A 15,814-nucleotide genomic window follows, 5' to 3' on the forward strand; every position below is an offset into this window, starting at 1 on the left:
TCAGCCTTTCATTAGTTTGCAGTTCCTTCTACAGAGCTTCCCAATTTTATCACCAGTAGAAAATACTGAAATCCATTCCTCAATTTAGCAAGGAGTAGTATCAAAGCAACCAATCTTGGGTGTCTGGCAAACAATTCGTAATGTTCAGGCTAGCTGACAAACAGTTTCTCAAAACTCCTCCTGTGTCTTAGGCTAAATTTAAACTTCTGAAACACAAATAGCCAACTGCTTCTATGCACAGGAGGGTATAGGCAGAGAAAATTTTTAACATATGTGTTTGCCTTACTCCCTTACTGGTTTGTTACCCTGGAAAGAGTTTTGGCTTAAAGATGCTGAGCAGCAAGTGTAGTGAGCCAGACATTGGGTGGATGTTCCATTGCTACCCAGCCCACCACAGGGTATCAAAATCTCATCCTTCTCACCAGCTTTTTCCCTTATCCCAGAGACACCATTGTCTGACACCTTTGTGCTCAATTTTGAACAGAACCAACAAGCATGAGAAGAAAATTGATTTTTCTAAACAATGTTTTAGACAGTCACCTTTAATCCACCCAGAAGCATCGAAACAGCAATAATTAACGAGTTAACCAATCTTTGCTTAAGAAACTATTGACATGGGTTATCCAGTCACAGATTTCCTCACAGAGTGGGAATTTCAAACTTTTTGGGTCTTTGACTGTCAGGTTCCAAACTGATATTCTCCTGAAATCAACAAACACACTTTAAACCCTTTCTTTTCTTATTCCTTGCTATTCTCAGCTGGTTGGATTCACCTTAACTTCATCTCTTAACTGATGAGGTTCAGCAGTAAGATAAATGTCTGGGTAGGTCACAGACTGGTCCTGATCGCTCTGCATCATATACATTTACTTATTCAATGACAAGAACACCAGGAAAATTTTAACCAAAAATATTCTAAATAGAGTATTCTAAATTCTAATAATGGAAGAATTTTATTAATTTATTTTTGCTCCCACACCCACCCCACTCTACTGCCCCCCCAAAAAAGGACTGTATTCACTTTTCCTGGCTATAAATGAATTCATAAATTCAATTTACACAAATATGTGCCCAAGAAATGCATATGAAGAAAAAGGAACACTCTTTTGTCTCACCCTGTATAGCCACCAGAATCTGACTGAAGGAGCACTACCCTTTTGCATGCTCATCTAAAGTACATTCAGTCTAAGACTGAAAAACAACTTGACTCCAGACAGCAAGAACAGTATGAAAACGTGCTTTGGCTTTGTTCTTTCATTGCAAATGGAATGTTCTGGAGCAGATTATGGTGGGTGTATGGTAAAACATTCATCCACTGCAGGAACACAGCAGCAGGAGAGCTGAGTGTCTTTGCTCCTGTCACCTTCCCTGAGACGCACTGTGAGCAGCAAAACCAATTCCGTGATGGAAGAGGAAGCCCCCTGAGAGCTGGGGGTGTCACAGAGCCAATAAATGTACAGGCTAAGGTGCACCAAGGATGGCGTGGGTGGGGAAAAGCCTGACAACACTTCCCCGTGCAGATGGCTCTGAAAAACACTCGCATGGATTGGAAAAGCTCAGCCAACACAGCATGGGCAGAACAGCATCTCTGTGGATGGTGCTTAACCTTTCTTTTTTCCTTGGTTTTCCCTGATGTAAGATGGTCTGATGGCATCAGAGATCAGTCCTCACCCCTGTCCCTGGTTTTAGCTCTGCATAGCAGAGGGGACATGATGCAGGGAACAAACTAAAAGAGTCTTACTCCTCTTTTAGTTCTTTAGATTTCTTTGAGCCCTGCTCTCAAAAAATAGAGTTCTAGCTTTTATTTGGAAAAGGCAGAATCAAAGTTGGAGAAGATTACTCCTGAATATTTTCTCACCCAGGTGAGAAAAAATGTCAGGAGATAAATCTGATTCAATCCCACACACAGCTGTAACAAACACACCAGAAATATTTCCATTTTCTGCATGCTCCATGAGCTGGGAACAGCTGTATGTTACCAGCATTCTGGCCACAACATCTGTCACACATAAATACATAACAGCACCTACATTCATAATCATAAAAGTAAAAACTGTCATGCTTTTAATTACCTTGTTTTCAGTTGTTTATATTTCCTAACTTGAGCTGTTTGCAATAACATTCATTTAAAGGAGTCTGCCCCTCAGGGAATTTATCAGAAAAATTACCTCCCTTAGTAGGATTTTCAGACATTCACTTTGGAATCTGTTAAAATAAAGGACTGTAGGAAATAAATATAAATCAAATGTAGACCTCTAATGGTTGGCTTTGGAAAGTGGGAAGAACAATGATGCAGAGAGTAGTGGAGAGTTATTAGGGTAAGATGTGAAACAGAACAGAAACTGAAGGTTTTAACTTAAATGTCAGAACCAAGAAGCAAATGTGCAAGGGAATAAAATTGAAGAGATGTAAACTGATAGATGGAATTAGCTTTGGGAAAAGCAGATAGAAGAAGGATATCAGAGGGACTTTGAGGACCAGAATTCAAAGCCAAAGTTCTGGCTAAAGACCTGTTGTTCACTGTTAGAAATAATCTCTGAAACCCACTGCTGTAATTTTTCAGTATTTTCTTGAAAAGATGACAGAATTTGGCTTCTTGTGCTAATGCATAACCACACATTACAGTCTTCAAATTTTTTTTCCTATTGAATGCACAGGAAAATATGCTTTGTGTTTCTGTCAGGAGGATTTTAGAAAATAAAAACAGATTATGTCAGATGAGAAGCATAATCTGTTAGCCTGTCTCAGCATGGAAAACATTTTATAAGTGTAGGAAAAGTAGAGAACAAACAAATATAGATAATATTTCTGCAAGTATAATGTCCCAACCTCATGAGATAGAGTTTGCATCTGCATCATGGTGTTTAATAGCCCTTGATGAGTCCATGATTTTTCTCTAATTGTTAAATGCTCCTTTTATACTTTTGATATATATGAAATCCCAAGTTAAACACTTGAATTATTCATGGCATGTAAAACACAGCATTTTGGTTCAAATTTGCTTATAGGAGTTTCAGTGGTTGTCCATTGGCTCTTCTGTTACAAGAGGTGATGAATAATCAGTCCTGATTTGCATTCATTTGGAGACTTTTATTGTGTGCTTGGTTCAGTTGTTTCTTTTCCAAGTTCTAGTCCATTTAACTTTTCCACACAGGGAATTCATTCTAATCTTCTTATCATTTCATTATTCTTCTCCATCTCTTTTCCAGGTCTGAAATATCCTTGCCAAATTAAATAGGGAGATCACCTTCTAAAAATCTGACTTTCTCTTTTCAGTCATATTTTAATTAGGTGGGCACTTTTGCAGAATATTCCATAATTGCCCAAAATCTCTGAATAATGTAGTGAAAACTATAGAATTTCTGAAGTTACATACAGGTATTTCAGAATTGGTAACTGAAATTCATCTGCCATTTTTTGCATAGGGACTCATGGCAGCAAGGTCTACTGGAAGCTTTCTGCCCACCTGGAAATGGCTCAATACTCAAATTTTGGGCACATTTTCTGTTACTCAGATGCACCAAAGATGCTGTGATGAGTTTAAGTGCACAAATTGCTACACAACACTAAATATTTGGGGTAGATGGAAGAAAGGTGTTAAATATCTGTAACAGAACACCCATAGTGAGTTCTGGCATTAATCTCTATGTACTTTCATTCCCAATTAAAAAGATAGATAATGCTAATTCATTTCAAAGAGGTTTTATGAAAATTCATTGATATTTTGAAGCCCTTACATACCTTAATGATAAATTTGATAAACACCATTTAAAAGCCCATAAGAAAATTAGCTACCCTGACTTGGGAGCTGGATTTGAATAGTGGGCAATAAATATAACATGAGACAGAAAGTGAGCTTCAAGGACAAAAAAAATAGAGCAAAAACTTCCTCTTTTGTTTTGCTTACTAAATGAAACAGGCCTGTAAAAGCATTTAAGGATTTAGAAGTTCCAAAGGAATGATGTACAACTCTAGTTCAAACACCCAAGAATTTTTGAAGGCTAGACTAAAAGACAGCAGTGATGTCCCCAGAAAATCATTTTGTACAAAAACAATGCACAAAATGTACACTCTTCCTTCTAATTGCAATGTTCAGTTTACAAGTGCAGATAGATGAATGCAGTCTCACACTAATTATTTCAGGACAAATACTGGAGTCTGACTCATTAATCAGATAAAACTTTCACTGAATCAAAGTTGTCTCTGCTTCTACAGCCTGCACTATGCAGCCTATCCTGTGTGAGTTTTCTTTTGTCTGACTTCCCAAGGACATGGAGATATGGTTTATACAGTAGAGAATTGAACATAATTTTTATCAATTCAAGCATTTTAAAGAGATAATTCTTTGCTCCGCTCCCGAGGCATTATTCAACTTTTAATTGGTACGTTTGCAACTCTTTCAGCTGGACACAGTCACCTTTGGTTTAACTGCTACAGAACAAATAAGGCAGACTGACTGCCCACCTGATTTTTGCCTGCTGTGCTAAATCAAGGGCTGGTTTGTGCATTTTAGAAGCTTTTCACAGGGGGCAGGAAGCATTGCATGCATCTGTCCATGCACAATGCCTCCTCTCCTGTTGCCTTTCAGCAGGTGCTTCATATATTTCCTTTCATACCTCACTAGATTTGCTAAAGACTATGTCTTTAACCTATCATTTTTGTGAAACCCTGTGGCTCTTGTAATAAAGGGAAAAATATGTGTTGGACAGAAGTATCTAGCCAAGCAGAAGAAAACAGGTGGTTTCAAGCACTTGCAAGGAAAACAGCAAGGATAAAATTCATTAAAAAATACCCCAAAACCTTAAAAGGAGATAACACAATCATCTCCCTAACCTTCCACAGCTCAATGGAGAGCTGTATTTTTATTTTTATTCTACAAGAGCAGTTTGAACCTGCATGCAAGACAGGATCAGCTCAGCCTTTTCAAACTTGTCTGTTAAGAGTTTCACTTTGCCATGCCTTGATTTAATATGCTGGAACATAAATGAACCTTCCCTTTTCTGACTGTAGAGCTACAGCTACATGGGCAGATATCCAGCAAGAAAAATACACATAATAACTGCTTAGGTAGTTGCTACAAAAAGTTCAATCTCCAGTGGAACTGAGAATTCAAGAGCAGTGCCAAGAGCCCCTGAACACAACCTGGGGTGAACATTATCAGGTTCCCAACAATGGCATCAGTTACCCAACAATGAATCCTTCAATGAGCTCAGCTCTTACCTCAACAGGATAGAGAATAAGTGAATAAATTCCTTCTAAAATAAAGCTGAGCATTGCATCACCCAACCAATTACTTAGTGAGAAATTCAAAACCTGCCAGAAAAATTTCCAGATGAAGTACTGATCCCACAGGCAACTTACAAACCTCTGAAATGCACTTTTGTAATATCAAAGAGACAAATTTCAGGGTCTTTTCTCACCAGCAGTGGTGTCCTGAGACCTCAAAAATTCCCCCTGGTGCATTTAGTAATGTAGTAGATCAAAGGCACTACAGATACTGAACACTGGAGTCCCAGAGGAAGACTGATCTCTATTGTCTGACCCCCCAAAAGAACAGAGATGAGATGTACTGATGTTATTTCATAGCTGTGGACAGTACCCCTGGCTGCAAATATTGCTACATATTTCATCCACACACCAAATTTTAATTTCTTTTTTAAAAAGAGAAAGAAATAAATTCTCCTTTATGCAATCACCTAAGTTTAGGACACAGATGCCTAAAAGAGAAATCAGCAGCCACCATCTGTAGTTTAAATTGTGTCCTGGCCACTTTGTGGCAGTCAAATAAATCCTTATTGCCAACTCCCTGATGCTCAGCCTCAGGTTCTAAACCTGCAGGTCAGTGCTATCAGCACAGGTAGAATCAGGGAATCCTGAGTGAAGCAGTTGTTCATAAAAGCTCCACAAAGAAGCTTTTCCTGAAATTCTCTTTGCAGCAGTCCTGCCCTCCTTACTCAGGCTCAGCTGCCGATGAGCCCAGGCTGTCCCATGCAGGGACAGACAGGGACAAGGGGACACAAAGCCTGGCACTGTGTGAACCTGCCTGGCACCAGGAACACAACAGAGAAGGCAAAAAGCACAACACAAAATATTCACTGCTGTGTTTGACTCTCAACCATTTCCTTCATCTCACCAGGAGAGATCATACACACACATGCAAGAAAAGAGGGAACAAATGATTTCATTTAGCAGATTCTGTTCACATTCTCAGCTTACAACAAATTTTTTCAACTAAGGTTGGTTTTTTTTAAATCCTTCAGCAGGTCAATCAAGAACTCTTTGCATTCTGCTCACTGTCATTGTTTTCAACTGTTTAAAGGAAAGAAAATATCCAATGCCAGTCAATCTAATTTTCTGTTCAGTCTGAACTGCAGTATTGAGCAGCACTGCTACTCCTGTCAACCACCTTTTCTAACCTGAAGAAAAGCAGAAGTTACTGACTGACACCAAGCAAAATTTGTTACATTCTATCCTCACAATCTAAAGGCTTTGGGAGTTTAAAGTATGAAATCAGTGTCACTGTGAGGTATTTCTAAGAAGTAGGCAAAGGGGAAAAAAGCAACGAACCCAAACAGTCAAGATTACCTACCTTCATTTTAAATGTGACCCACAGCAAATTTCTGATCATAGGCACTGCCTGCCAGCTCCAAAGACATATTATGTCTATGTCCAAATTCTTTTTTAATTATATGAGTGAACAATCTTGCCTTAATCTTACAGTTTTAACTTCACATTTTCTCAAACAAATATTCCTTTTCTGACAAAAGAAGAGTTGAGAGTTCCTGAACTGTTTTGTCTTTCCTCCATGGGCACCTACCTACCCCTCATTCATCTTTTCAGTAATTCAGGTTGGTAATCTCCAGAGAAAGTGATGAACCAATTCTTCTGAGTTTAACAAAATAAATGTAGCCAATAAAGGATAAACATGATATTTGTCATTTTATATATAAATGTGCTATTTATAAAGTCATAAGCTTTACAATTGAGAAAATAATTTTATCCAGTCACCCTGAAATAACATTTGGGCCACCCACATATATTCTGCCCACGTCTGCGTGTTTACTATTTATTATTTTAAAGTGGCAGCTTGTCTTGTCAATGCTGACTGACAGAATCAGCTCTGAAATTTTTGCAGCATCTTCTCACCCATTTCTTAGGGCCATTTTGCAAAGTTTAAGCTCCTGAAGGCATTGGAGGTGCAGAGGCTGCAGTCATTACCCTGGATGGGAGGTTGGGCAGCAGGGAGAGCTCTGCACAGCCAGGCTCAGCTGCTGGGAGCCCTCAGCCCCTGCAGGGCTGCTGCAGAATCCTCTGCCATCAGAGGTTCCTCTGGTACACACCACTTCTCTAAAAAGGAATGGTTTTCATTCTGTCCAAAGAGACAAAAACATGGAGCACAGGTACTCCATCAACAGTTATTCAAACTTAGCTCCGCATTTCATGACTTTCACCTGACCTTGGCCCTCTGACTGCAGTGTAGAAGGGTTTTGGGTATCTTTAGTCAACAATTGTCCCTACAATATCTCCTCAGTTCAGCCATGGGACTGAAAATTCACATTTCTTCCTCTAGATGAAATATAACCCAGGTAGAGAATGAAGTTAGCGGCATCATCTGGTTTTTATTGCCTCATATGCTTTACACTTAACATTACTCCTTAGTGCCCATTTCAGTGATTGATTCAATTAGGAGTGTGTGCTGTAGACCAGTTTCATGAGCATATTCCTGTATGAGCTGAGGAACATCTACCAAGAAATTGCCTCAGTGAGAAGAAACAGAAAACCAATGAACACACAGGCACACAAAGCCAGGAATTTTAAAGGTTATTGAATCAGTTATGCTACCTTGAAATACATATTCATAAAAACATCTGCAGGTGCTGTCAAATTCACATGGAAATTTAGAATGTATTTTTTGAGTGATTGTGAGGTACATAGATTTGAAAAGGTTGAGAAATGTAAGAAGGTGATAAAGACAGTGAAGTGAAAAGAAAATGGCAAATCTCCTTCTGGATCAGAGTGAGTGAGGCTGCTGAATTCCACTGCATCTTTCACAAACATTTTCCTGACCATTACACAAAGGACATACCTTTGGAATAAACACCAAATTTCTACCTAGACACATTGGTGCTTTGATTAAATGGCTACATGTACCAGGTAATACACCAGTCCTGCATCACCTGCTCTAAGTAGTCTAAAACAATTTAAATGAAGCATTTATTTTAGGAAGAGCAACTAAATATATATATAAATATTTTGCTATGCTCTTAAAACCATGGAAAAGAAAATTCCCACAAATAAAGACTACAACAAAGGTGTCCACTCCTCCCTCCCACCCCTTTGAAATCTGTCAGACAGCACAATATTCCCTTATGCAGCCTGAATTTCCACCTACAGGGGACTTTCTTCACAGCATCATAAATTACATTTATCAGTGTGATTCCTGACCTGCAAGGCAGATCAAAATTAAATGCTTTCAAAGCTCACATTAATTAGGCCTGAAGATGCCTCCATAGATTGTGATTTAGCAAATGCTCTGCACCTGCAAATAAGGTTTGTGTTTGGGGAATATTCTGTTTAGCTATTTTAGTCTGACAATACAGGCTGATCTGATTTAACTGCTCTCTGCTCAGAAACTGAGTGCAAGTCATCTCCTGGAGTTCTGCTCTGGAAACAGAGAGCTGCTCCTTTTCTAAAATAAGGTTGGGCTCTAGAAGGCTGCTCGTGGCCATGTACAACTGTGGTCAGCAATAAATAAAACTGATTTATTTAGGCATCCCCTGTGCACCTCTGGCATTTTTCAGGAGAAGTTTTGCAGTAATTATGACCTGGAAGAGCAGGTACCAGGCTCGATTGTCAGGGAGAGGCAGCTGTAAAAAAAAACATATCAACAGGCTATGCAGGTAAGGTGACAAGGATATGTTTTGGCCAACTAAAATGAGCACAATTCCTGGGCCAGGTGACAATTACTGCAGAAAAAAAAAAAAAAAAGAGAAGAAAAAAAAAATGAAAAAAGAAAAAAAGGAAAAAAGAAAGAAAAAAAGAAAGAAAAGAAAGTAAAAATTAAAAAAAAAAAAAAAGAAAAAAAAAAAAGAAAAAAAGAGGAAAGGTGCAACAAAAGCTCATGTTTCACTTTATTCCCTGCCCTAAGCACCACTACAAGTGAGAGTCCAGGGCACTGCTTGGCTACATCACCCACTGAAAGCATTTGTTAACACCTGGTGTTTCCATTGCTCGTGACTGGTACTGCATGCAGAGGCAGCTGACATCGCTTTACATCTCCTAAACCCTTTCCTGGAAGACAATGGGCAGAATGAAGGACCCTGATCTGGATCAGGGCCCTGCAGAACCAGGGTGAGCTCAACCCCGCAGCCACAGAGGCAAACTGCACTCAGCAATTCAGCCTCCTGAAATATCAGTGCTCTTTCCTCCCAACCCTAATTGCCACAGCTCAGTGGCTTAAATAAAGTGATCCAGTAGGTTCAGACCTGTTTTCTAGGCACCAATCCTTCAGTGAAAATCTTTAATCTTCTTTATAGCCCAGTTTGTTTTCCATCTCCCTGCAAGGCTTGTAGCTCACAGAACTAATTTCTCTGCTAGAATCCCACCACAGGACGACAGCAGGAGACAGAAGAGATTTAGGCTGCCCTGGATAGTAAATGCTACAGATCTCGGTAATGAACCCAGGTTCAGGAGATCAAAGAATTTGAGCTCACATCTGAAATCTAAGCAATGACTCAAACTATTTCTGCACCCAGGTTACCACAGTATATGATACATTACTAAAATAATATTACATTTGTAATATAAAGTAGGGAGAAAAGTATGCTGAGAATCAGGGCTGATTCTAATTTCTGAATGTCCTTAGGCTGAAAAGACAAGCAGCATGGAAATTTAAATCATTAAATTCACTTCCACTGATTTTGCAGTATGTTTCTGTCAACTCAATGTGTCTCCTATCTGTACTCTGGAAAGAAAAAATACAAACTAGTTGCCTTTATTATTCTGAGCTTTTTTACCTTTGCACTGAGCCTCTATTATCTAGGTAATTCTTGCTCAGAATGAACTCTTGGTAACAGAACATCTGCTCTAACTTGATCTACACACACAAGTATTTACCAGTAGAAAAGAACCAGGTTAGTAAAGAACTATATTCTATATGTAGAATACAGTTATTTATTAAACAGGAAAGGCAGGAATTTTTGTTACCAGAAATTATATCACATGACTGGATATTTCATAAAATATGAAATTACATAAAATGCTAAATAAGTTTTCTTTCTTATACTCAGTGCATTTCCTACATGACTGACAAGCTGGCTGCATGCACATGAATTTGTTTATGAGAGGTTACAGGTATTCATGTCTGTGGACCATCCAAGATGAAATCAATTGCACCTTGACAGTAATCCTTCACCTCCCCCTGGCAGCTTTTAATTAAAACAGTCAATGTTTTGGAGCAGGTACTTTGTTACCTTGCAAAATCTGAAACCTTAGGACTTTTAAAAAAGTAAGTGGGAAAAGTTAATTTTTCAGTACAAAAATAAAGCATGAGAATGGCAAAATAATTAATGACAATAACGCTGAATGATAACAGTAGAAAATCACAACCATGACACAAAGAAAAACTTAGATAAAAGGTCTTAATAGAGAGAAATTTACTCTTCTGGCAAAGGACAGAAACTCCAAACAGAAAATGAGGAGAAATGTTGTTTACTTGTAGATTTTTGCAGTTGATAAAGTCAGATGTTTGAAGGTGCACTGTTTGCATCCCTCCCAGAATAACAGCCACAACACATCCAGCATTTCATTATAACATTAACAGGCACTGAGCTCATCTGAGCTGATTCTTCTCCTCCTTGCACTGATGGAATTCCAGTAGACTCATTGTAATTATTCTTACTTTATAGGAGAACAGGTGTGAGCAGGAAAGATTTTTATCATTTTCTCCATATGTTTTGTATGCTATAACAGGTACTTATTTATTCCATCAAAACACTTTGCCTATTTTGGATAATGACTTGCCAGAAGTCTGAAATTTGCCAGTGCAACTCAACACAAAGGTGGAAGATACAGAAAAAATAGTTACGAAATGTAACATGCTGAGCTGGGTACACGGCAAGAACTAGACCCATCCTTGTGCATAACAAAAGGAAATCATTAGATGATTTTGAAAGCAACTAAATAGTGAACTTCTTGCATTTCTTAAAAAAAAATTAAAAATCAAAATGCATCGAACTAATGTGATTCAATTCCACTAAGATACAGGACATGTGGATTTGTGCCTTTACTGAATCTGAAGTTTTCTGTTAAACATTCTTTTTCTCTTTCTCAACCCTCCATCCCCTGATCATAAATAACTTCTCTGTAAATACATAAGGGAATAAGGAAATCAGTCCACAAGGCCAATGTCTCACATGTAGAATTGATCTACATCCTCTTGTTTGCATGTTGGCTCCATTAATTGATACAGTACTAGATAATAACAATGCACTAATAGCTCTGAATGTGCTTTTAATGGAAATGGAAATGTGGAAGGCATTACACTAATAAAAAGAAATGGAACAAGATTTATGCAGTAACAATAAATATTAAAAGGAGAGCAGAATTGAAGATCCAGTTATGATTCTGACTGCTCAATACCAATCTCTTCAATTTTTTTTATGAGGTCAGTTTTAACAGGCATTTGAGATACATACACATTCCTGGGAAATGTCTATAAGGAGCTTATAGCTGGAAATGGATAAACCAAATGTAAACACAATACATATTCTCCACATTTTTCCCTATTATTGGAATTAATTCTGACTACAAAGTTCTAAAATACCTAGACTCTTTGTTTTTGTTTTTTTTTTTTTTTTTAATTTTGGTAGGTCTTACTAATTTATTTTATTTGAATATGATTAGGACAATCAGCAACACTTGAACCTGTTGTTAAAAAACTAATGGCAGCATTTCTTCCTGCTTCTTTTCCAAGTGACTAAACATTTTAAAAATTAACTAATCTGTATTGTACATTCAACTACCTAGAGATTATGGAAGGCTATTCTACCCAGCTGGAGAACAGCAGAGTGTGGGCATAAATCCATTCTCTTTTGAGACACAGCCATCCAACTTCATCAAGTTTCTCTGAGATGAGAAACTTAACATTACAAACCAGATATCTGATTTCAGATTTATTTTTTTTTTAAGTACAAAAGGAGTGACACTCAAATATCTAAAAAGGTGTCTGGATATATGTTCTACAGAAGCTTAAATTAGCACTCTTAAAATACAAAAATAGGTGCCCAGGACCTAGGCCTACCATACCAACAGCCTGACTTTATTTTGAGCCTTATTTTTTTTCCTCAGAGGTCTAATTAAATCACTGGGACTATCATGCCAGTAAAGCTTTACCCACTTGATCCTCCATCACAAGACCACCTCATTCACTTAACTAAATTGTTTTGGATGTAATATTTTTCTTTATTTTGTCACTGCATTTAACTTTCTAAGATATTTAAGGGTAAGAAATTATAATAACAGCTTGACTCTAGAAATATCTTTTTAATGCATGCATGTTGTTTTATACATAAAACCTTTAAGTTTATGTGTGTTAATACATTAAGCTTCAGTTCACAGAAGTGCTAACAACTACTTTTCATTTCCTTCTTTCCTCAAGATTCTACTGAAGCACCTCAACCATTTTGTTCTTCACAAAAAAAAACACATCAGATGAACAAAATTCTGGAATAAACTAATGCAGGAATGAGGCAGAAGTGCTGTGATAAAGATCATAAAGCAAAGCACTGGGAAATTAGAAACCAAGCCACAACTGCAGGTCTAGTTTCTCAGCTGGCATGTAAAGAACAGTTCTGAAAAAGTGTAACCCACCTGAGATGTCACCTGCCCTGAATTAACCATTTAACCCCACTCTCTGCTGAATAATTGTGTAAGACATGTAAATGAAATCTGTGTCATGCTATCAATATTATACCATCTACTAGGCACAATTTGAAGTGTCTTGATTTTTAACATGAGCAGTCTTCTGTCAGTGCTGAAAATGTGACAAATGAGCCATTGGAGAAAAGAGATTAATAATGTCATAAGAAAAAATGAATTAACCTGAAGGCCAACACAGAGTTGGAGCCTAATTTGAAAATTACAGCACCAGTCATTCTAAGAATAAATACTTTACTTCAAGTAACTATTTATACACTGAAACACTGGTATGGTCACTGGGTGGATCTAACCAACAACTTGTTTATCTCTTACTGTAATATTTGCAGTGAAGACATAAGACCAATGCATAGATCAGAATTACAGAAAGATGCAAGAACATGGGGAATTTCAATGTAATTATTACTTTCAGTAGCTGGCAAGATTTAATCTACAGATATAACTGTAAAATGTTACATCACATCTATCCTTTCTGAAATTTTACGTACTTTAGACTTTATGACACATGATGTCAAAGAACTCCACCAATTCATTCTAAATGCAACAGTTATTAAAAAAAAAATCAAAATTAGCTTAAGTACAGCAATTGCAAGCATCACTGTGAAGATATGAGTTACCTCCTAAATGCAAATAAAATTCAGAATATTGTTTTAGTTTCTAAAAAAAAATCAATGCCTGAAATACAGTGTGAATGTGTTGCACTTGATGCTGTTAGCCAAAGCAGAAGACAGAGTGTGCAGATCTACTCAGATATTGAATAAATTGTAAGATTTTTCCAATATGTTATTGCAGAAAGGGTAATTCAAGTACACACTATTTACAGGAAAATCAATAAAAACCCATTCATTTGAGAAAAATGTTTTCCATCAAAATGAGAAATGTATGACTTGAAATAAATTTAACAAGTTTCTTATTTCTCTCATTATCCTCCTTCCCTATTTTTCAGTCTGAGGAAGGCCAATTCTAGATGACAGACAATGAAATTTCTGTATTGATAAGGAGAAAACAGCCCTCCTATCCTTCTATGTATTTGCCTAATTACATTGTATTTTTCCCAGAAAGTCAGTGTATTACTCAAATGTAATTGCTGCTGTGCCTGTGTGTTTCATATTTATTAGAATCTATGATAAAGAACATTAGGTGAAGTAATATAATACAAAAAAAGAAAAAAAAATCTCCAAAAACATAATCCTCTTTAATAATGAACTTAGGAGAGTTGAAGGAAATGCCTGCACCCACTTTCTGAGCACTCAGAAGGACAAACCTGGAGAACTTTGTCCCATTTTGTATCCCCAGACCCAGCTGAGAAACTGAGTTCAAGAAAAGGATAAATCAGATGCTTATCTGAAGGAACCAATTTCATTTAGCTCACAGAAAAACAGCAGCTGCAGGTGCACAGCAAAAGTTACAATGAGCAGGGAAAATTCCAGTTGAATATTGAAGAAAAAAAATCTTAATGAGGATGGCTAAACACTTGGACCCTGAAGAATGTGAGCCACCTCATATAGGGTAGTCCACAGTTAAATAGGTTACCAAGGTAAAGAAACAGGAAAAAAAGGTGTCAAGTTAATGAAAGAGAAAACTTCCATGGGATAAAAAACCAAAACAAAACAAAAAAATCCACCAAAAACCAAAAAACAACACAACCACTGCCAGATTGTGTGAATAAGTTCACAAAACCTGCTATTAAAACTCTGCATGGAGCCGTTTTTCCCAAAGTGGATAAGCAGAACAGACTGCTGCTGTCCTGTGCTACCCTGATCTGTATGTAAATAACATCTTACAGCATTAAGGAGCAAAAACATTTCTAATATTTGTTGCATGTACTCAGTTGATTCTGCTTATTCTGCCCCAAGGACTGGCTGTAAAATCTGGATGAAACAGGCTTCACAATACCTTTGTGAGATACATATGAAATACTGTCCAAAATTAGCAGATGGTCAAACTAAAGAATAGAGATTAAATACCGTTAAGCTGATCATAATATGAAGTAGAGTTGGGCAAGATATTTTACCAGAAGAGATGCAAACACAGATGGCATTTTTTTAAACAGATTTATGTTTGAACACATCAAATTAGGTGGCAGAACTCACTTTCAAATAAAAAAACCCAAAACATTTAAGATTAAAGAGAAACTGTATAAACATCAAACTGACATGACTTCTGCCTTAAATAGTGTATATTATTTTCGAAGAAAATAAAGAAAGTATAAGATTCTGGGCTAAGGGGGAAAAAATTCCTCCTTAAGAAAGAAGGAAGAAAGATTCTTGATAAGGAAGAATCTTTTGGGGGATAAACTTTACCTTAATTTGGCAACATATTAGCTCTGCCCAAAGAGTTTTACTTATTCTCAGAATTCTACCATGAAGGCAGTAAGCACCATCTCTTGATATATTAAGTCAAAATTCAAAATACTGTGGGGCTTACCTCAAGAAAATTCTACAGATTTGAAAAGGTACAGTGAAGGTGGAATAAGCTACAAGTTGAACTTGAAAAACAAGATAATCTTTTCTGACTCAGAGAAAGATCATAGAGAGATTTTCAATGATAAAGGCCATAAATACAGATTTTCAATGAAAATAATTAGGATGCAACCAACATGTTTTTTGTCTTTTGAAGCAAAAAATGTGATCACAGTCTTCCTAGCCTGCTTTCCTAACTTTTGATTTACCAACACCCCTGGGCTTGTGCAATTTTATTAGTTGTTTGCATGTAGATGCATTCTCCTCTTGTCAGCAGCTGCCTCTACCTACACTGCTTCTGATTCCTCCTGACTGAAACGCAGCTGGAGATTTATTCACTTCAAAAACATCTTCAGGAGCTATCAGCTTCTGCACTGGGCACCTTTCACTCCCAGTTCCATCCCACATTCCTGGGT

Source organism: Ammospiza caudacuta, chromosome 16, assembly GCF_027887145.1.
Source record: "Ammospiza caudacuta isolate bAmmCau1 chromosome 16, bAmmCau1.pri, whole genome shotgun sequence".
In the NCBI taxonomy this organism is placed as follows: Eukaryota; Metazoa; Chordata; class Aves; order Passeriformes; family Passerellidae; genus Ammospiza; species Ammospiza caudacuta.